A 19,578-nucleotide genomic window follows, 5' to 3' on the forward strand; every position below is an offset into this window, starting at 1 on the left:
TTTTTTTTTTTTTTTTTTTTTTTTTTTTTTTTTTTTTTTTTTTTTTTTTTTGGTTTTTCAAAACAGGGTTTTTCTCTGTATAGCCTTGGCTGTCCTGGAACTCACTCGGTAGACCTTTTCTTAACCAGAGTAAACTTACAAGTTTGTTGACTGTAATTTAAATGCCTCAATTTTGTCATGAGACTGTCTTGTATTATAGAAAACTTATTTTAGGGCACAAATCTACTAAAATAATTTGGCTTTCTTTATTAAAATTTAATAATTTTAGAAAAATGTGTAAGCCTAAACCCATCTTTTTGTACTTTGGTAAATGAAGCCCCTTACATACTTTCTGTAGACAAAACATCCAGCATTTTCATTACTCAGAATTGCTGCGAGTCTGAGGCTTTCTGAGCTCTTGCCTAGCTCTGGCTCATGTGTGAGTACTGTCCTAGGAGCATATCTGTGCCTGGTCCTGGATTCCTTGCTTTGTACAAGCAGAAAAGTGCTGCCTCCCTTTCTGGTTCCACAGGGCCATTGGCTCTAATGGTTTCAGTCTCTGGAAAAACAGAAGTGAGTACTGACACACAACTCTTCACTGCCTTAGTGGGCCTGCGTGGTGTGGACAGGCAAGAGTTCATGAAGACCGAGCCTCCCTGAGCAGAGCTGCTCTGAGCTATGGGACGCTCTGCTTGCTAGAAGTACAACTTGACAGCACACATGTGGTCCTTTGTTGCCTTGTTGCTTTGTTGTTTGGTGGTGGTGGTGGTGATGGTGGTGGTGGTGGTGGTGGTGGTGATGGTTGATTGGTTTGGTTCTTTTGACTTCTTAAATTTTGGATAATATCATTCATTTAAAAAACAATATTACTTTTAAAAGTTCAAAACAATATCACTTAGGCTTTCAGACTAAGAAATGTTTTGTCTGCTAAGTTTCTTGGCTTTTTAACTTCACCATTTTGCAAATTTAGCAGTATATACCCTTGAGTAGTAACATTTCTGAACTGTTGTGTGTCACTTCCTCCTTCTGGTTGACTAACCAGGAAGGAGGTACCCAAGGAGTAGCTTCTCTCTTTACCTTTCCTGGTGTTCACGCTGGTGGGTCTCATAGAGGCCCAAGAACTTGCACCTTAAATTTTGGTAACCTAGAGAAGACCCTGAGTAACATATAACCCCATTAATGCAGTTTTTGAGACCCCTGTCACTTACTGAGCATCAGACAATCGGAAGAGGATGGAGAATGCCTTAGCGTATTTCTTTCTAAAGGTTGATACATTTTTTAAAAATTACATACATAGTACAGTCATGTCATGTGCTTTGATCAAATTCTCTCCATTATCTCAGTTTCATCCACCTCTTACCATAAGGAAAAATATCAATTTTTTTCAAAGGGACATGACCTTTAATAGGCGGTCAAAGCCCCACAGGGTGACCCCACACCCATACATCTAAGTGGTTGTTTTTCCTATTTAACATAAGCAAGGCACTTCTAAACTGTAATTTCAATTAAGCAATGTAGTTTTTAGTTTGCAGAAATCAATGAAGATCTATCGTGACATCCTGTGGAAGCCATAAGACTAGGAAGGCTCAGGTCCAGAGAGGAAGTTAGCAAAAAGGAAAGGTGGCTTCCTGAGTTTCAGACCTGGCAGTGAGCATTGCTCTACTGCCACTTGTTCACCCCAAACCTTGGCTCCTCCCATGTCAACACTGTCTCTTCCCTAACAACACCTCACTTAGGAGAATGATCCTGCCTGGTGCTTGGTGAGGGGCAACCATGAAAAGATGGTTTGTAAGCAATAAAGCTTTAAACAATTAACCACCATCACTGTGTTGCTATGCATGTGTAATATCCTTCTTGATTTCCCCAAAGTTTCCGGGTCTGTTAATTACTATTATGTTAATTAAACTTTGGAGAACATTTTAGAAACAGAGATAAATTTTACAAAAGGAAAAAAAAAAAAGCTGAGCTGTAAAAGTAGAGAAATGGCATTGCTTATAAGGGCCGTCACTCCTAAAATAAGAACAGTTGAGAATTGGGAAGAGGGGTAGATAGCATTTGACTGGCATCTACAGGCAAGGCATGGGTTGTGAGAACGAGCAGTGAGTGGGGAGAGGGCAGTGTTATGTGTCTTGAGATATTTGAGACAAAAATAATGTGGATACTTAGGGAAACGTACAGCTTCCAATTAACATCTGCATCTCCAGACCAAGAGTAGCTGTGTTCTTCCTAAGATTTTGAACAGCTGGGCAACACTCTAAACTGTATGACTCACCTTAGAGTGTAATGGACTGTAGATAAATGGGAACTGGGGGTTTGAAATGTCTCTGTGTTGTGCACTTGAAATAATCACTGTTATCAGATGGTGACTTCTGTTTCTATAATACTTTGTTATCTTGATAAACACCTTCTAAATGGTGTATAGTCTGCATCTTTCTATGAGTCAGGGGAAGCCAACTTTGAATAATGGAATGAACATCCAAAGGGTTTCTTCTCTAGAACTCTAGTAAGTAGCTGAGCAAATTTAAGATCTAATGACATTTTATTTCACTATACTAATAAAAATGTTAAACTCTCTGGGCCTCTTCACATATCAAATGAACATATTGGAGGAATTGCTTTTTATTCTAATATACAGTTAGTCTATGAAGATACCATGTTTTATTCTCCCGCGCTGAGACTGTATAATTGTGTGAAATATTTAATAGTCTCTTTAGAAGCAATAGGCCTTCTTTATGGTCTAAAGATAAATGAATATGATAGCAAACAGGTGTGTACAACCTTCATATTTATTCAAATATAATAAGTGACCAGTAGATAGATACTGTACTTTACTAAGCTTTGAGGTAACTTAAGTTTTCCTCACTAATCTTGTATGGATTGACTTCCAAACAGTATCTTTGGAGATTCCGTATTCCTCTGTCAGCTGAAAGGAAACATTTTTATTCTCCACGTTATTTTTCTCATCCACTGGTCACATCTACTTTTTTCATACTGGAATTTTATTTCCTTTTTACATCATTACCAGGGGATTAGATGTCATCATGTTCTTCATCCTAGACACACTTTGCATGAGGCGTGGGATGCTGTGTCGTCCTGTGTACTGATGGTACCCAGAGAAGTTTTCCTAAGTGTTCCTTGTATAGGCAGTATGAAAGCTCTGTGTTGACAATGTAGATAAGTTTTATAGTGTTTATTGCTGTTTGTTTTCAGATATCAAAGAAGCAATTCATAAAGAGCTTAACACTCAAAACTAAAGCCATATAGATATATTCTGTGGTCCACAGACATTGTTTCTCAAGATAGGTTAGAACCATATATTTTTTATTCAGTTATTTTGGGGGGTACCGTTACTTAAGTTTGAGGTGGCGGCACACTTTTGACAATGCTTATAGCTTCCTTTTCATGAATTTCAGATCCACCAGCTTAGCACTAACATTTCACTTAAAACATCCCTTTGGTTACAAACCTTTCTGATCCACTACCTTAGCTTGCAGTGAGCACCAATATTATGTACAACAGTAATTTTACACCAGAGAGAGGGAAACATAAGAGTAAGGGAAAATTGCAACTTCAATCCGATTTTGGGCAGAAGCAGGAAGTGTAAAGATAGGAACAAAGCATCAGTAAGTACATTAGTGTTTTGTAAATTGACAACCTTTTCATCACCCCTAAACTGCTGCCCTAGAAAGCAGGTGAGACACTCTATTAAACCATTAACAGCTGCGCCAACTGCAGCCACCAGAGAAAAAGTCCACCTACTCACCAGCATTCTAACTCAGCACTCTGCCTGTGACAAGCAGCACCCCGGAAAGATGGCCCTTCGTGGCTTGCTACAAAGCTATCATTTCCAATTCTGTTTCATAACTGCTGAAAGCATGGGTGGTCATATCTCCTGGACATGCCTGTGTGCCCATCACCCGGCATGGGTGGGTTACCATATCACAAAACTCACTGGTACATCCGGACATCACCCAGGGCCTGGAGTGCCAGTCATTTTCAGATCCAAATGGGTACTGCTGATACACAAAATATGTATAAGAACATCTCTAAGATTGAAGAGGGAGTCCGCTGTTCTTAGCTGTTACTGGTTGTAATTTAAAATTAGGCTGTGTAAGATTTAAGGATATATGTGCTTGTGTTTGGTATGAAAACTTTCCCAGGAAAAGGGTCTGGGCAAAAGCTGACATCCACACTGCAGTGCTACATTACAGGCGTTGGAGCCGAGGGGCCGAGCATCTACTGCCCGCCCTCCCTCTCGCTGGCTCAGGAAGTTAGGTGCTACCTCAAAATAATGGATCCAATCTGTTTCAACAGCAGCACTTCTAATGAATAGGAGAAAAGCAAATGCAACAGCTTTCCTCCCAGTAATAAATCATGGTGCTTTTTTGTATAGATTGCATGTGGCGTTGGAGGCAGCGCGAGCCAGGCTGCCAATATTGCTAGCAAATGCTTCAGCTCCTTTCATTTTTCACTCCGAGCAGGAACCCTTTCCTGAAACTTGTTCATTTCACAGAGGGAAAATCGAAGGCAGCGGCAGAGTGTCAGACTGCTTTATTGTCGTCGTTTACAGAGGTCGCTGGAATTAATTGACTCCTTACGTTACATATTGTAAACCGACTCATTTTTTTTTGACACATTGATGGGAAGGTGGCAGGATCTAAGTGGTTGCTTATTGTCTTTCTGTTCTGCCATCTGCTATAGGCTAGGAACCCAGTAAGTCTGAAGTCACAGTTTGGGAAAAGAATAGCACCCACTTTCAAAGCAGACTCCGATAACTGTGAGTTGAACTAAGAGAGGAGAGAGCTCCAGCAGATGAAATTTAGACACTGGGTTTGTTTTAATGTCGCCACAGGACCCATTAGCAGGGGCAGTGAAGATTTCCACAGCCACCCTCAATTGGTGGTGTCGCTTTGAGAGCATATTCTAAGTAGCTGGCTTCCTCTTACAAGATTGGAAGTAAAAATCGGTCCACAGAGTATTCCATGAATCATCACTCCATGGACTCTCTGAGTTGACTGACAGTAATTCTGTCTCAAAGGCGTTGCTTTTGGAACCGAGGATGAGGAACTCAGTGCACAAGTAATATTTGTCGTACCAGGGCACACCGTTTTCCTGATAAGTATTTTAAATTTGTACTTATTTTTCTATCACACTGGTCTCCTTTTCTCTAAACTCGGAAGGTTCTTACTGGTGATCATAGCCTGCCTTCACTAAGATTAGAGCCTCAGAAACAAGGACATATTGTTAAAAATGAATAAATTAGAGCCGAGTTAAGCCACCCGGCTCAGTGAGAGCAAACAGTATTCATAAATAGGAAATGTACTTTGAAGCCATCCTACCGCGATGCTGTTCAGTTACCGAAGGTGACTAGAACTCTCCTGGTTCGCCGGATCCTTTTCCCTAGCATGGTAGCTTCCTGGGCCGCATTAGCCATCAGACGCTTGCACTGTCCCCTCAGAGCAGTGAGGGGATGGGATGTTATTAAAGGGAAGTCGTTTACCCCAATTGGGAAGATGTAGCCTGGCAGAAATTCAATAGCGGTTTGTGATACGCTCATTCTGCTACCCTGCCGGGTGCCCTTCATTCCTGACACACAACAGCATTCACCTTAAATCTCCATCCCCTGGGGCGGGCTGGGGCGGGGGTGGGGGGGTGGGGGGGACAACGCCTCATTGGCTTCAGAACAGAGAAACACGAGTGATCTGCTTTTCATTACAAGAGCTGTGGGGGCAAAGGACCCTGATTTTTCCATCTCCCTCTGTTTCTCTCTCCTTCTCCCCTCTCTCTCCCGCTGCCTCCTCTCCGTCTCCTTCCTCTCTCCCTGCTTCTCTCTTGGTCCTTCTGTTCTCTTTTCTCTCCCTCAGTCCTCTTCTCTTCTCTCTCCCTCCTCTCTCTCTCTCTCTCTCTCTCTCTCTCTCTCTCTCTCTCTCTCTCTCTCTCTTTTGGTTTTTCCGGCACTGCTTTTTCTCTCCCACTCACATCCTCTGATGGGCATTCAAGCTAGTAAAATGCCTGCTTGAGGATCCCACGACCGCAGCTAGGCACACACAGAGCCGGCGGGGTTTGCATGTCCACTCAAAAGTGAAATGCAAAGAAAAATGCCCTTAGAATTCAGACAAGGGAGAAACATCGAAGGAGAACTGATGTGTAAAAACTCCGGCACCAACAAAAACACGAAATAGGGACCATTTAAACAGATAGGTATATTTTAAACTTACCTTGCCTTAGCAGATGCCTCCTCCGGTGCCCCTGCTTGCTCAGTTCCTTGGCTGAAATAATCACATGGCTGTCTTCTTGTCCCAGTATAAATAGGTGCATATGTATGTGTAATAAAGTACACACAATTACATACTATAGATATGCACACATGCAAGCAATGGTGTCTCTCTCTCTCTCTTTTTCTAAAATATAAAGGAAGGCAGGAGCCTGCAGCTAGGATTCCCTCTTTTGACTGGAACTCTCTCCGGCAGCAGCAGGCTGAGCCTCTCAATCCCGCGAAGAGAGATCCTGCTAGCTGGCTTTATTTCTCCTCGTTTCCATGGTGGTTAGTGGTGCATCGTTCACCAGATCAGTTGTCACACTGACACGGTGCTGCCTGCTCAGCGGTCATTAATAACTGAACACCCTCCACTCCCCAGAGAGGAGCCAATCGCTTCAGACTGCCAAGATGTAGCACTCGCAGCTGCTCCAGCCTGGTTGGCTGAAGCAGCCTGTCTGTCCTATGACAGCGCTGCTTAGGGTACAAATAAATGAAACAGGCTTGCATATTTTTCCTTGGAATCATTTTCTTTCCTTTTTTTTTTTTCCTTTTCCTTTTGGAGCAATGTGCAGCGCTTTTCAACAAGTTTTCCCTTTTGGGATGTCATCAGTCATTTGGAGAAACGGTGGGGTTTTTGTTTGTTTGTTTGTTTTTGCTTTTCTGTTTTTCTTTTCCTCTGAGAATAGACAGGAAACACTTATGAACAAGAATTTCCTGAATATTAGAAATACTTGATAGTGACTCTCCCTCCCTGTCTGTGAAGTTCAGCAGTGGCTTTACATTTCAAGAGAGCAGCCTGCAGCTCTCCTGCCTGTTGTTTGATTCCCTACAGATCCTACTTAAATCAGCCTATGTGCATGCAGCTAATAGCCTCTCTCTCTCTCTCTCTCTCCCTCCCTCCTGTCCTCCCTCCCAGCCTCCCTCCCTCCTTCCCTCCCTTTCTTCCTTCCTTCCTTCCTTCCTTCCTTCCTTCCTTCCTTCCTTCCTTCCTTCCTTCCTTCCTTTTTGCTAGTTGGTACTTTGTGTGTGTTTTTTTGTTTGTTTGCTTGTTTGTTTAGGTTTTACAATGACATTTCTTATCTACACTGAGCATATTTTAAAATTACAACAAATATTTGCTTCTCCAGTACTCACAACAATGGTATGTAAGGAGAAACATTTACAAAATAAACTTTTCCAATTAAAACTACTTTTCTATACATAGTATAACAAATCTGATGCCACACATTGGACATGTGTTGTATGTATCCATATGTGCCTATACGTGTATGTGTTTTAGATGTGTGATTTATTAGTAATAACTCAGGGATGCTTTCCTTTACAATAGACTGAACAGTTAAATTATCTCTTTTTGCACTTAAGGCTATCAACTCTCAATGGCTACTTAACTAGGAAAATGTTTTCAATAGGAATTATCTGTAAAACATTTTGAATATTTAGACTAGAAACCATGCCAGCGTGTTCATGTGTTCAGGTCCAGAACAACCATGACAAGTAGAAGAATGTAAGGGCATGCTTTCCAAACAGTATACTGGCGAGACCTCCTGAGAGGAGTGGAACATGGGAACAATTGTCAACAGGTCCAAAGCTGCCTTCTCTTGTGTCTCCCCTTGCTTTGATAGACTGCCCTCTAGTGGAGGAAAAGGAAATGGCATTTATTAGATTTACTGGGGGATGGGGGGATAACAACAAAAAAGCAAACGCATTAGCACCTAATTGTTTCTTAAGGTGTTTATTGAAGTGACTTAAGCCAGTGTTGTACGTCATGACCGTGTGCCTGGAAGCGTAGCCTCACTAACATTGTCTTTTGACCACCAAACACTTTCATGTTACAGTTTTCTTTACAAAAGCAAACAAACAAAATCTATCAATGCTTTAGTTATTTGTTGTATTGATTAATTTGTTGACAGGGTCAGGGTCTTTACCTCCTGCCTAGGTCATTGGAATGCTGGCATTGTAGGTGTTCCTCAGAATATTTTTATTTTAACATATAATTGATAAACTCTAATCTTTTCGATAAGCACGAATGCTAAACCAAAGTGGCTTGCTTCTTGCTTGGCCAACTGAGACCCAGTTCTGTGTTATCCTCTCACCAGACACTTACAGGTACTTGAGCATCCACTCAGAGGTTGGGCTGTTACACTGGAGTGCATCTCATATAACTTAATAGCCTAATTTTACTTTCTTCACTTGAAACATACTGAATTTTTCTGCTCATTTTGAATATTTTTAGAGTATATATATATGGAGAATTGTGCTATAATTGTAACAACTGTTTGAAAAAAATTCCTTTTATAGTGTACCGATTCCTTAAGCACTTTATTTTGATTGTCATTAATTATATAATCAACAATTATCTCTTGATTATTATAATGTATTGATTACAATGTGCTCTCATAATGAAGATAAGTTGTGAGGCTCAAACATGTTAAAAATAACTTTTAAAAATAAAACTAGTAGGGGGCTAGAGAGATGGCTCAACTGGTTAAGAGCACTGACTGCTCTTCCAGAGGACCTGGGTTCAATTCCTGGCAGTTCACAACTATCTGTAATGACAGAAAATAAAAAATAAACATTAAAAAATAAAATTAATAATCACATGTAGTACTTAAATCCAAATGTATTTATTAGTTCATAAACATGTTTTTTTAATAATTAATTAGGATTGAATACTATTTCAAAAACTGCCTTATATAATAATAATTTCCAAGAAAACTGTTTTTACCAAATGAATGTCTGCTGTATTTTCAAATGTAAGAAATGTGAGTGCTCTTTGAATATAGGTACATGATAGATCAAAAGTATATTGTACTTGTGTTTAAGTGTACTATCATGGGGTATTGGAAGTGAGTTTTTATTAGAGGGGAAAGAATTACTCTGGCTGTGAATGAAGAAGGTGAGAGCTCTCTTTGGCTGTAGGTGTCCTCCTGCTAAAATTATCAGCAGCTGGAATCAAAGTCTATTTGAGGATTCCTTAATTTACCAGGGAAGACAGTCATTCAATGCATTATTAGTAGGTGTCCCCTCTATGATGAAACACCGTATGAGGATATCCCGGTGGGGGTTGCAAAGGATTTAAGAGCATTAGATGCCCTAAAATCGCTTGTGGTCATCAGAGAACAACCACTGTATGGAATTCGAATGGCCTGTAAAAACTGATCTCAACTTGTAGATTACGACTCCTTTGGGAGTTAAATGACCTTTTCATAGGGGTCCTATGTTCAATATCCAGCATATTAGATATTTACATTTTAATTCATAATGGTAGCAAAGTTACATTTATGACGTAGCAACAAAAAGCAAGCACGTTCAAGGTCCCCAGCACTGGGAAGGTTGAGAACCATTGTTGTGGAAAGTCACAAGACATGCTTAACTCTGACACATAGATGCTGGAAGAGAGCCAGAGGCAGAGTGCCTAAAGTCCTGAGCAGGTCTCAGTTCCATCACCCTGTCATCTAGTGGATGATTGACAAGTATGCTTCTTCTCTTTGCTCCTTCTTCCGTGCTCCCCCTCCTTCTTCTTTTTCTCCCCTTCTTTCTTTCTGTATTTCCCTTACAGTATGTTCAAAGTGATAGGGGTTGTACATCACAGACTCACTACATAATGAGTGTAGATTTTATCTATATTGTGTACCTCTATTATAGCAGTCATCACGTGAGGATTTCATTTAATTAAAATGACCTGCAGGAAAGTTGAATGCATGAATGAACAATTAATCCTTAAATTGTGCTTGAAGAGTCCTGCCTTCGTCACTGTGATAGAATAGCCTAGGAGGTACATTTGGTGGATTTAGTAGCTGGGGATATTAACTGGAGACATCTTTGCAGTCATTCCATCCTAGGATTTATTTATCTGCCTGTGTGTTTTCCTTTGAGAGAAGTAGTCAGGACAGTGAGCAGCATGTTGGGTCAGGGCCAAGTGGTTGACTATGAGTCTTTACCTGCTCGCTGATCTGTGACCTGGGCATTGTGTGAAGTATTGTCTCTGTGAAGTTGCATCCATGGAGTGAAGCTTAAGTAGCATCTTGGCATATCATTTTCCTCCTAGGATTCGTCTGAGGATTAAAAAAGCTGATGCCCACAAGGGGCCTCAGCAGTTCCATAAAATGTAGTTAAGCCTGAAGTCTGGACTTGGTTTTTGTCATTCTTAGCATTGTGCCCTAGCCAGGCATGCGTGATGCTATGTGTGATGCTGCTCTCATTAGTGTTCTCCTCCTCATTCTCCATCAGCACCATCATTATTCTGCTGCAGATTCTCCTTGGCTTGGAATGCCCTCTCCTCTCTGTATTCCATTCCCTGGCGTTTTTTTCTGCCGATTCCTGAGCAGGTTAATTCACCTGTGATTCACTGTGGCTAAGACCTCTTCTTGACACACAGACACCCTTTATTTCTTAAACAACTTAGCATTTCTCTTCTCAATTATTTCTATAAATTTGCCTTTTTTCCACTGTAGTTTGTAATATTCTCAGAAAGGTGGGTATACGCCTTATTATGTCTTTGAGCTCCCTCCATAAGGTAGTAAAATCAAGAAAACAGTTGTTGAATGCTAGTGTAGTCTGGGTTTATTTTGCAAGTTTAAATCTTACATCTGCAGAACAGATATTTTTATCCCCATTAGACAACACAAAAACATGGGCAAAAGGTCTTTATTTTTTCATTGTCTCCAAACTATTAAGTGAAGGGGCCAAAATTTAAACTAAATTCTGTCTGTTTACACAACCAGTGTTCTTTCCACTCCATAGGGCACTCAATATTCACTTGTAAAATGAATGAATGCTTGATTGATAGCTTTGTCAACCAATTCAATGTAGTCAGCAATAGTAGATACCAAAGATAAATTACTATTTTTTTAAAAAAAGGAATGAATTTTATACATTAGACAGTGGATAGTTTTGTATTGTTGTGTTGTTCAATGTTGGTGACAGAATTTTATGACTGTCAGGATTTGAGAAATAAAGCTAAAAGAGATGCAGGTCAGAAATAGGTACTCATACAGCCAGAGGGCTACAGATGCATGAACAAGTGACTGATGATAGCGGACTGACCCATTCTTGAGAAAGTCTTCAGTGATTTGGTCCATTGTAGACTAATGCTGAAAGGTAACTTCTCAGGAAACATGGCTTAACATGGAACATTTGTCAGGTATTTCAGTGTTGGTCTAAATCATGTTGGATCAGTTTTCTTTTCCTGCTCTAAGGAGTTTTAACTTGTAGAATCACGGGTAAAATCTGAGATTTTTTTTTTTTTACTCCCCATGTGATAATTTCTAATCTGTTTTAAAAAAAAAAAAAAAACCACAGGGACAGACAACACAAGAGAACATCCAGCAGGCATAGGTTTAGAATCACACAACAGACAGACCAGAGACAAAAAGGAAAGAGACCAAAAAATTAGGTCTTTCCTTAGCTGTTATTTTCAATGATGTTTTCACTTCATTTGAAGGAAAGAAGTCCATTTATATCACTCAGGTAGGTTTACAACCCAAACCAGGGAAATCCTGAGACATCAGGGAGGCAAATTCTTTCTTTATGCTTTGTTCTCCAATCCTGTCCATTAGCTTTCTGTTTTTGTTTTTGGTTAGGTTTAAAAGTTTTCTTCTTCTATATTGGTCTGTCTTAGTTTTTCCCACAGAAGACTGACTTTTTCACTACTTGTGCTTAAAATACTATTATAACAAGGTGCCTGGCTGCTGTCATGTGGAGGGCTGTGCATGTGATATGATCCCGGGTTCTAAAATATGATTAAGTACAGCAGTTAGTTGTGCATCATGACACATGGCTCAAATGTCAGCTTCTCTACAGAGCAAAACAGATTTTCTGGAACCCAGGAGTTAGGACTTTTGTCTCAAAATAAACTAAAATAAAACGATAGAAAGATAATGTGAATAATAGTGGCCCATAGTATGTGAGTTGTGCAGAAATAACTGAAAAATAATAATACTAAAAAGCTAAAAATTGAATCAATGGAATCAATGGGTGGTATTTCTTTTTCTGTATCTTGTTTTAAAAATATGTATTCAACTATTATATAGTCAATTACTTTTCTATGTATAAATAATAGCTATTATTTTAAAATATATAAATTCTCTGGAACTGCCTGTTTCATATAACATTTACCCTTTTTAACAATATTTAATTATACCCACATGTAATTAAATCACATTAACAGAAAAACAGTAATAACGACAAGTATTTGAACATGCACCTTGGTAAACGTTACCTCTTTTTCATGAGTTGCGCCATTTCTTCTTCCCTGTTAGTGGATAGCTGGGTTAATTAAGTGCTTGTGGTACCTGAATGAAGGCCTGAGTTCAATCCCCAGAGTCCACCTTAAAACAACAACAACAAGCAGAACAACAACAGGCATGCTTTCGTAATTCCACTACTGGCAAGGCAGAGGCAGAGGCAGGCAGCTGGTTCACTGCCCAGCTAGCCTGGCTAACTTGCTGAGTTCTGAGGCAGTGCACAACGCTACCACACATTCTGTAATATGAAGGCAGTACCCCACGACTAACACATGACACTGCAGGTGTCCACATGCACTCGCATCACACAGCCACATGCCTCTCACCCTCATATATGCACACATAATCATACATGTACTTGTACACACACAAATTAGAACACTAGATAGCTAGCTTCAAGCAGTGCAAATTTGGTTGAAGATACACAGTGTCTCACAGTTGTTCACTGGCGTAACCTAGCAGTGGCAGATGTGATCCAAGGCTGCCACTGAGCCACCGTGCCACCTAGACTGAAGTTTGCATTTTTTGGTTTTTAATTTTTTAACTAGAATTATTCATTTAGTTTGTGTATGATCACTTGGCCTACGTGGATGTATATTATTCATAGGGATGCTTGGATACAGATAGATATCAGCCTTCAAAGGAATGCTGGAAGTAGGACCCAGATCCTCTGGAAGAGTATCAAGCACTTTGAACCTCTGAAAGATCGCTCCAGCTTCACACTTTGCACTCTCAGAGTCTATTTATGTAATGAAACCAGTAGTTCTACAAAACATCTGCTAAAAATGTTCATACTAATTTAAGAGGCCCTGATCATCTCACTGAGAGTTAAGACAGGTAGTAGCGACACATACCTTTAATCCCAGCATTCAGGAGGAGAGGCAGGTGGACCTCTGAGTTCAAAGCCAGTCTGATCTACACAGAGAGCTATAGGACAGCCAGAACTACACAGAGATACCCTGTCTTGGGCAGAGGGTAGGAAAGGCAGTGTTTATTATGTTCAAAAAATGTTATTACTGTTTGTCTTGCTTCCACATGTGTTTCAGGTTATGTATGATCTGCTCTCCGACAGTGAGCAACTTGAGGGTAAGCTATAGATCCCCTGTGCTGCTTATGTTCAACAATACAGTTTATATATTAAAGATTATTAACTACATAGTCATTTGTTGCAGCCGTTGTGTGATCATTTTCTTCCATTTATGTAAAAGAACATCTAAATCAAGAGTCCCCCGGGGACAAATTTTGTCAGCTTGGTGACATTACGTGCATGAGATTGTTCACAACAGAGCATCTTAGGATGAGAGAGGAGTGTATATTTTCTTGGCTTGTCCTTCTTCCTTACTGACCACTTCCTCTTTTCTACCCTTTGGTTTAGAATTTCATAAATGCAGTTGAGAACTTCTAACTCTATTGAGGTTCATGTAATTTTAAACAATAATTAAAACCTAATAACCACGATGACACTTAAGTTCATATAAATACTAAGCAAAACTTATGAACCAAGGTGACCTAAAATAACATTTCTCATAGGTAGATTTTCCTATGCAAACTTTGTTGGAATTTTCTTTGCCATGTTATTATTATTTTTTTTTTGTAAAGTCAGACTAATGAAAACTATGCTCATCCAAGTAAGAGGTCAGTGCAGTGATAGCCAAGAAATGTGAGCAAACATTTTTGTGCATAAGATAGTTAGGCACATAGTCATACTGCATCTGGAAATTAAGCAATTGTTTGAATTTTCACTAATATTTTATTTTTATGCCATTGTTACTTGAGTTCCACTAGATAGAAGAGACAGAAGTTGACTGTTATGACTGCCCCCCCCATCCCCCAGTTCTCTTGATGTTCTCGCTTGATGGAAAAATGCAGAATGCCTAGTTCTCTAGGTATATTTCTGTTCATCATTTAGACCCAATCCTCTTACTGGAGGGAATGTGTTTTCCAGGAAGAAAGCCACTGACTCTAGGCAGAAATGAGACATCTCTGCTATACTGATTCCATTGATGAACTTAGCCTTGATTTATCAAATTATCTCCATCTTAAAATCATAACATATTCTCCTTGAACTGCAGGTAGGCGCCCAATTATTTTCCTATCTTCCATTACTCAGGTACAAGTTTTATCATTCTTTCACCTGTTTTCCACATATTCTTGTATTTATGCCTTCACGCAAATGTAATCTCTAGGAGTGGTTTGTCTTGGAGTCCCTTCATTCTGTCGTCTCTTAAGGCTGGTGTTTCTTATGCTTGCAAGTACACATGTGTGGGAATGACTACTGTGTCCTGGCTTTTCTCCTTTGCCATTGCTTGACTGGTTCCCAGTGGACTCAGACTTGAGCGCTGGCAAACAGGAATTTTTTGCACGTAAGTGATTGCTATTAAACTTCAGAGACTGCAATTTTTAAGTTTGAATCACAGCAATTACTAATCTCCTTAAATGAAAGGAAGCCCCCTTTGTTTTTCCTCTCTCCCCTTCTTTCCTTCGGACACCCACCTTCTGAGACATCAGTTTTGTCTTACGGTAACTGGGACTAATTGACCTCAGGTGATAAGCCTCTGTATTGTGCTTTTAACCGTAACTTCCATCCATCTGGGTAATTTAGAGCTCTTCCTCTATGCCTACTGGTTTGACAGGACAAACGCTCACGTCTTCTGAAGCCAGTTCTTCATCTGCACCTAGATGTCCTCTGCTCTGTCTTTCCTACTCACCAAAGTCAAGCTTCTAAGCTGACTAGGCACTTTGATTCTCCTGGCCTACTCCTCTGCTGTGCTTGTCCACAGAGAACCACTGAGTAGCGCTGTGATCTTTGTTCTGTTCCTGGAGATAGGGTGGGGTGCTGCTCGTTGAGGGAGTCACATGGTGGCGCATGTTCTGCCTGCCACAGAGCGTGCCTCAATCAGTGCTGCTGGACTCCTGTGTTTCCTTCAGGCAGCCTTTGTCCTCTTTTCTTTGATGATTTCCAACTTTAGCAGTCTCTTTAGCTCCCTTCTCAGTCATTGACCGGCAGGACTTACATTATTAGAATCAGACCACTCTAAATGAATCTCCTAAATTTGACCACCCTGACTCACTAACACACACTCATTCAGGCTAGCCACTAAGTCCTCTTTTTAGTATCAGAGCATGAGTTTCTCATTGTCAGTGTCTGGATCCTTCTACTTTTGTATTGCGAAGAGTTTGGATCTATCAAGTTTGTTGACCACGCCACCCTGCAATTTGCATACTTCTATAGAATCCACACTGATGCTTATTTTTCACTCACAGTTAAATGATAACAGTCCCCACTTAAGTCCTTAATCCTGTCCTGTCTTTCCATATCAACCTGCCTTTAGTAAGTTTCTCACAAGAGCTGTCCTTTGCTAAAGTCACACCATCACTGTTGGGGACTTTTTAAGGTTTCTGTTTACTTGAGTAAAATCAGGTTTCTGCAATAATGAGTTGACTCTGAGGTTCCTCTCTGGAATAGCATCCGTGCCCTCTGAACTTGGTTCTTATACCCATTCTACTCTCACCTACATAGTCTTCCCCTATCATCTGGCTCTTACCCACAGTTCCTACTCTTTTCCTTAGCTGCTGTCATATTACGTGTTGCCTTAGACACAGTGACCCTTTCTCTGTGTCCTATCACTCTCACATCACTGACACTGCAAACCCTTTCTGTCTGTCCACCTATATATACCTATATCCAACTCTCTGACAAATATCTTTGGTTATATTACCTCCATGTACCTCATATTTATTGTGTGCAAAACTGACCTTTTAGCTTTCCTTTGAATTGGCTTTTCCTTCTTTGTTTAGCAGTTCTCTTGTAATATCTCTGCCAAGAGACATAAAGAAGTCCTTGGCCCTCCTCTCAAATCCTGCATTGATTCTGTTAGTGAATTTTGCTCCCGGCTGTTCCTGAATCTTGCACTTCCTCTGCTGGGCCATTATCAATCATGCCTTACTCAGGTGCTATGGTTGCCCCAGACTTCCCTCCTGCCATCTCATCCACTCTCCTCTGTCTTCTTGTAGAACACTCAGGCATGCACATGATGCTAGCATGACCGTCTCTGACTGTTTTCTCTTTAATCTTCAGTTGATTTCTTCTTCTGGGAAATGTGTTCTCTATTGTGGGAAATTGAGTTTGGTGTGCTTTGCCTCTGGTCCTGTATCCCAGAGTAATTATCTCAACGCACTTCTCAATAAACACTCAATAAGCAGGTGCAAAAATTTGAAGTAGAAGTTTGATGGAGAGAAAGGAATTATTCCTAAGCATAGCAGAATTAGTCTTTAAACCCTTAATTGTAAAGTGTTGATGAACATATACATGAGCACGGGTAGGCTTTGATACTTGTGCGAGCCAGCTATAATCCGTGGGCTGCTGGGCTGAAGATTAGTTCTGTAAACATCTGAAGAGGTGAAAAAGAGCCATGAGGGGGGAAAAAAAAAACCATTACAGTGTTTTGGTGTTTTGTTTGGTTTGGTTTTTGTTTGTTGTTGTTTTTAGAAAATGAGAAAAAAAACCTTACAGCTTCAAGAATGCTGATGTATAATTGTGTGTGATAGCAAGCATGGTATTGTTATTCTTTTATTATATTTACTGTTTCTGTTGTTCAGGGAAGTATACATGATTTTCCTTCAGCTATCCACACAACACAATAGAAGGGATCATAATTTGAAACATGTATTGGCATGGAAATAGAGAAATTATACATGCTGAAATAATTAAAATGCCAATAATAATAATAATAATAAGAAGAAGAAGAATAAATTGTCGTTGTTGAATTCAGTTGTATATAAGATACTGGCACGTGGCAGGCATCATCCACAGTAAGCTTTGGTCTTACAGTGCTGTGAGACTTGCAGAAACTTTCTGTTTTCACAGAGAGGTAGCTGAGGTTGTTTAACTCTTGCTGGCCTGGAGCTAGTGTTCCACTGAGGCTGGAATGTTAGTCAGACTGCACATCAGTGCCCTGACAAATGTCATCTCAGTCCCCATTCTACTCTTCATTGCATGTTCTTTGATATTATTACTATTATTATTATTATTATTATTATTATTATTATTATTATACTATTAATTGTTCTTTGGTTTTCTTATTTGTAGCCAGATTAAGCCATAAATTCATAGTACAATGCTAACATAATGTAGTTATGCTACACTTTCCTTTCCTCAAAATATTGTCCATATTCCTAACCTCTGAATTCGATTATAGACATGAAGGTATCTATAAACAATTATCCTCAAAGGCAAGCCTTATTCTAAATCAAATAATTTTAAATGGTTTTCATAATTTTTATTTCAGGGTAGTTCTTTGTGTTTGACTGCCTTTAATCATCAGTATTTAATTACCTTTTCATTATTTGTTGTATGGTGGTGCATGCAAATGTACTTGTTCACATGTGTGCTGTGGGAGTCAGTGTGCACACAGTGTATGCACTTGTTGTGGTGGATAGACGGGATATCAATAGTCATTATCACTTTCATATTGTGCGTGTGTTTCTGTGTGTATTACACAGTGTATGTACTTGTTGTGGTGGATAGACGGGACATCAATAGTCATTGTCACTTTCATATTGTGTGTGTTTCTGTGTGTATTACCGAGTATCACCCCTTTGACTTGATTAGCTAGTCAGTGAGCTTGGGGAACCTTCATGGTTCTGTGCACCCCGCCTTTATCATTACAATTACTGACACACCATCATGTCCAGCTCTTACATGATTGCTAAAGGTCCAAATTCAGGTGGTCATGCTTACAAAGTCAGCACATTACCCAATAAGCCATCTCTTCAGACTGAGGATACTAAAGCCAAATGTTAGTTATTTTATTCATGACAGAAAGCAGCTCCTATTGTAAGTTTTACATTGTCCTCATACTAAGCAAATGTATAAATATGTACATATACTTTTAGTATTGGTGTACATTTGCTATACATATCTCTATTTCTTGTATATATTTGCATGTATGAGACTATTCACAGGCAAAATCTGCACCCTGTTCAACAACAGAACTTCAAAGTTCTCTCCCTTAAGGCAATTGCTATGCAGAAAACTACAAAATCGGAAGCAACCTTTAAGTATACACAGAAAAAGAATAAGGCAAGCTTCATTTCTTGAGGTAAGGAAATGTCTAAAATATAATCAAACAAAAGAACAACATATGTCTCTTTTGAGAGATCATGTGACTTTCTTTCCATTCCATAGACGAGCTATGCAAAAATGAACAAATTAACCCTCACTGTTGAGAGTACTTATTACAACTTTAACCGTCCCTAATAGTTATTTAAATTAGTGCTTTACCAGCAATGCCATAGATGTTCAGTGCTTTGGATGAGTGAGTCTTTGGGGTGCTCTCCAGTTGCATTGTGGACATTGAAAGTTCGTGTGTGATCCCTAAGGTCAGGCAGATGCCTGACTGTCTGAGGCTCTCACATAACTCCCATTACTAAGGAAACCACTTGTTTTGTCTGAACATGCTCTGAATGGGTGTCTCATTTGAAGTCTGGTGATCAAACCATGAGCACAGCATTATGGGGCCAAGAAAGAAATGAGGAAACAAAAACTATTTGGAAATGCCAGCAAACATTTACATAGCGTTGCACTGTGGTAACGTTCCAGAAGACAGAAGGGGCATTTGTTTATTTATTTATTTATTTATTTATTTATTTAGTTAGTTAGTTAGTTAGTTTCATTCCAGGTTATTTGAGTGTTATAAAAGCAAATTTCTCTGCCTGCCCACATAATCAAAATAAGCAGAGCAGATTCTCTCTTGACCTGTTCTTAATCCCCACTCTTGTTGGGGTCGCACTGAGAACTGTGCATTAGAACATGGGAAGGGCAAAATACGGAGACTCATATTTGTGTAGACTCACTCTGTTTTCTCTGTAAGTAAATGGTGTGGTGCTATCTCTCCCAATTAACAAACACATGCTCAGAGTCAGACTGCAGCTAAGAGCCTCCAAACTGTCACTGTTCAATTCAGAATAAGGTCCGTGAAGCAGTGCCTGGCGCTTGGGCATGAGGATGCAGATTGGATGTGGAGTCAGTCAGAGGATGAGGGTGCAGATTGGATGTGGAGTCAGTCAGAGGATGAGGATGCAGATTGGATGTGG

General features: G+C 39.8%; 2 protein-coding genes across 5 annotated transcripts in view; one reads left to right on the forward strand and one right to left on the reverse strand.

Moving 5' to 3' along the window:
• Lrrn3 (leucine rich repeat neuronal 3) overlaps positions 1-6,668 on the reverse strand; it is a 32,813-nt gene extending 26,145 nt beyond the window's left edge. Inside the window, exon 1 of the mRNA XM_021202152.1 lies at positions 6,198-6,668. The gene's annotated coding sequence lies outside the window, so the exon portion shown is untranslated. The remainder of the gene's footprint in view (positions 1-6,197) is intronic.
• Positions 1-19,578, forward strand: part of Immp2l (inner mitochondrial membrane peptidase subunit 2) — an 887,790-nt gene that overhangs the window by 437,619 nt on the left and 430,593 nt on the right. The window lies entirely within an intron of this gene.

The sequence above is a fragment of the Mus pahari genome, chromosome 7 (genome assembly GCF_900095145.1).
Source record: "Mus pahari chromosome 7, PAHARI_EIJ_v1.1, whole genome shotgun sequence".
NCBI lineage: Eukaryota > Metazoa > Chordata > Mammalia > Rodentia > Muridae > Mus > Mus pahari.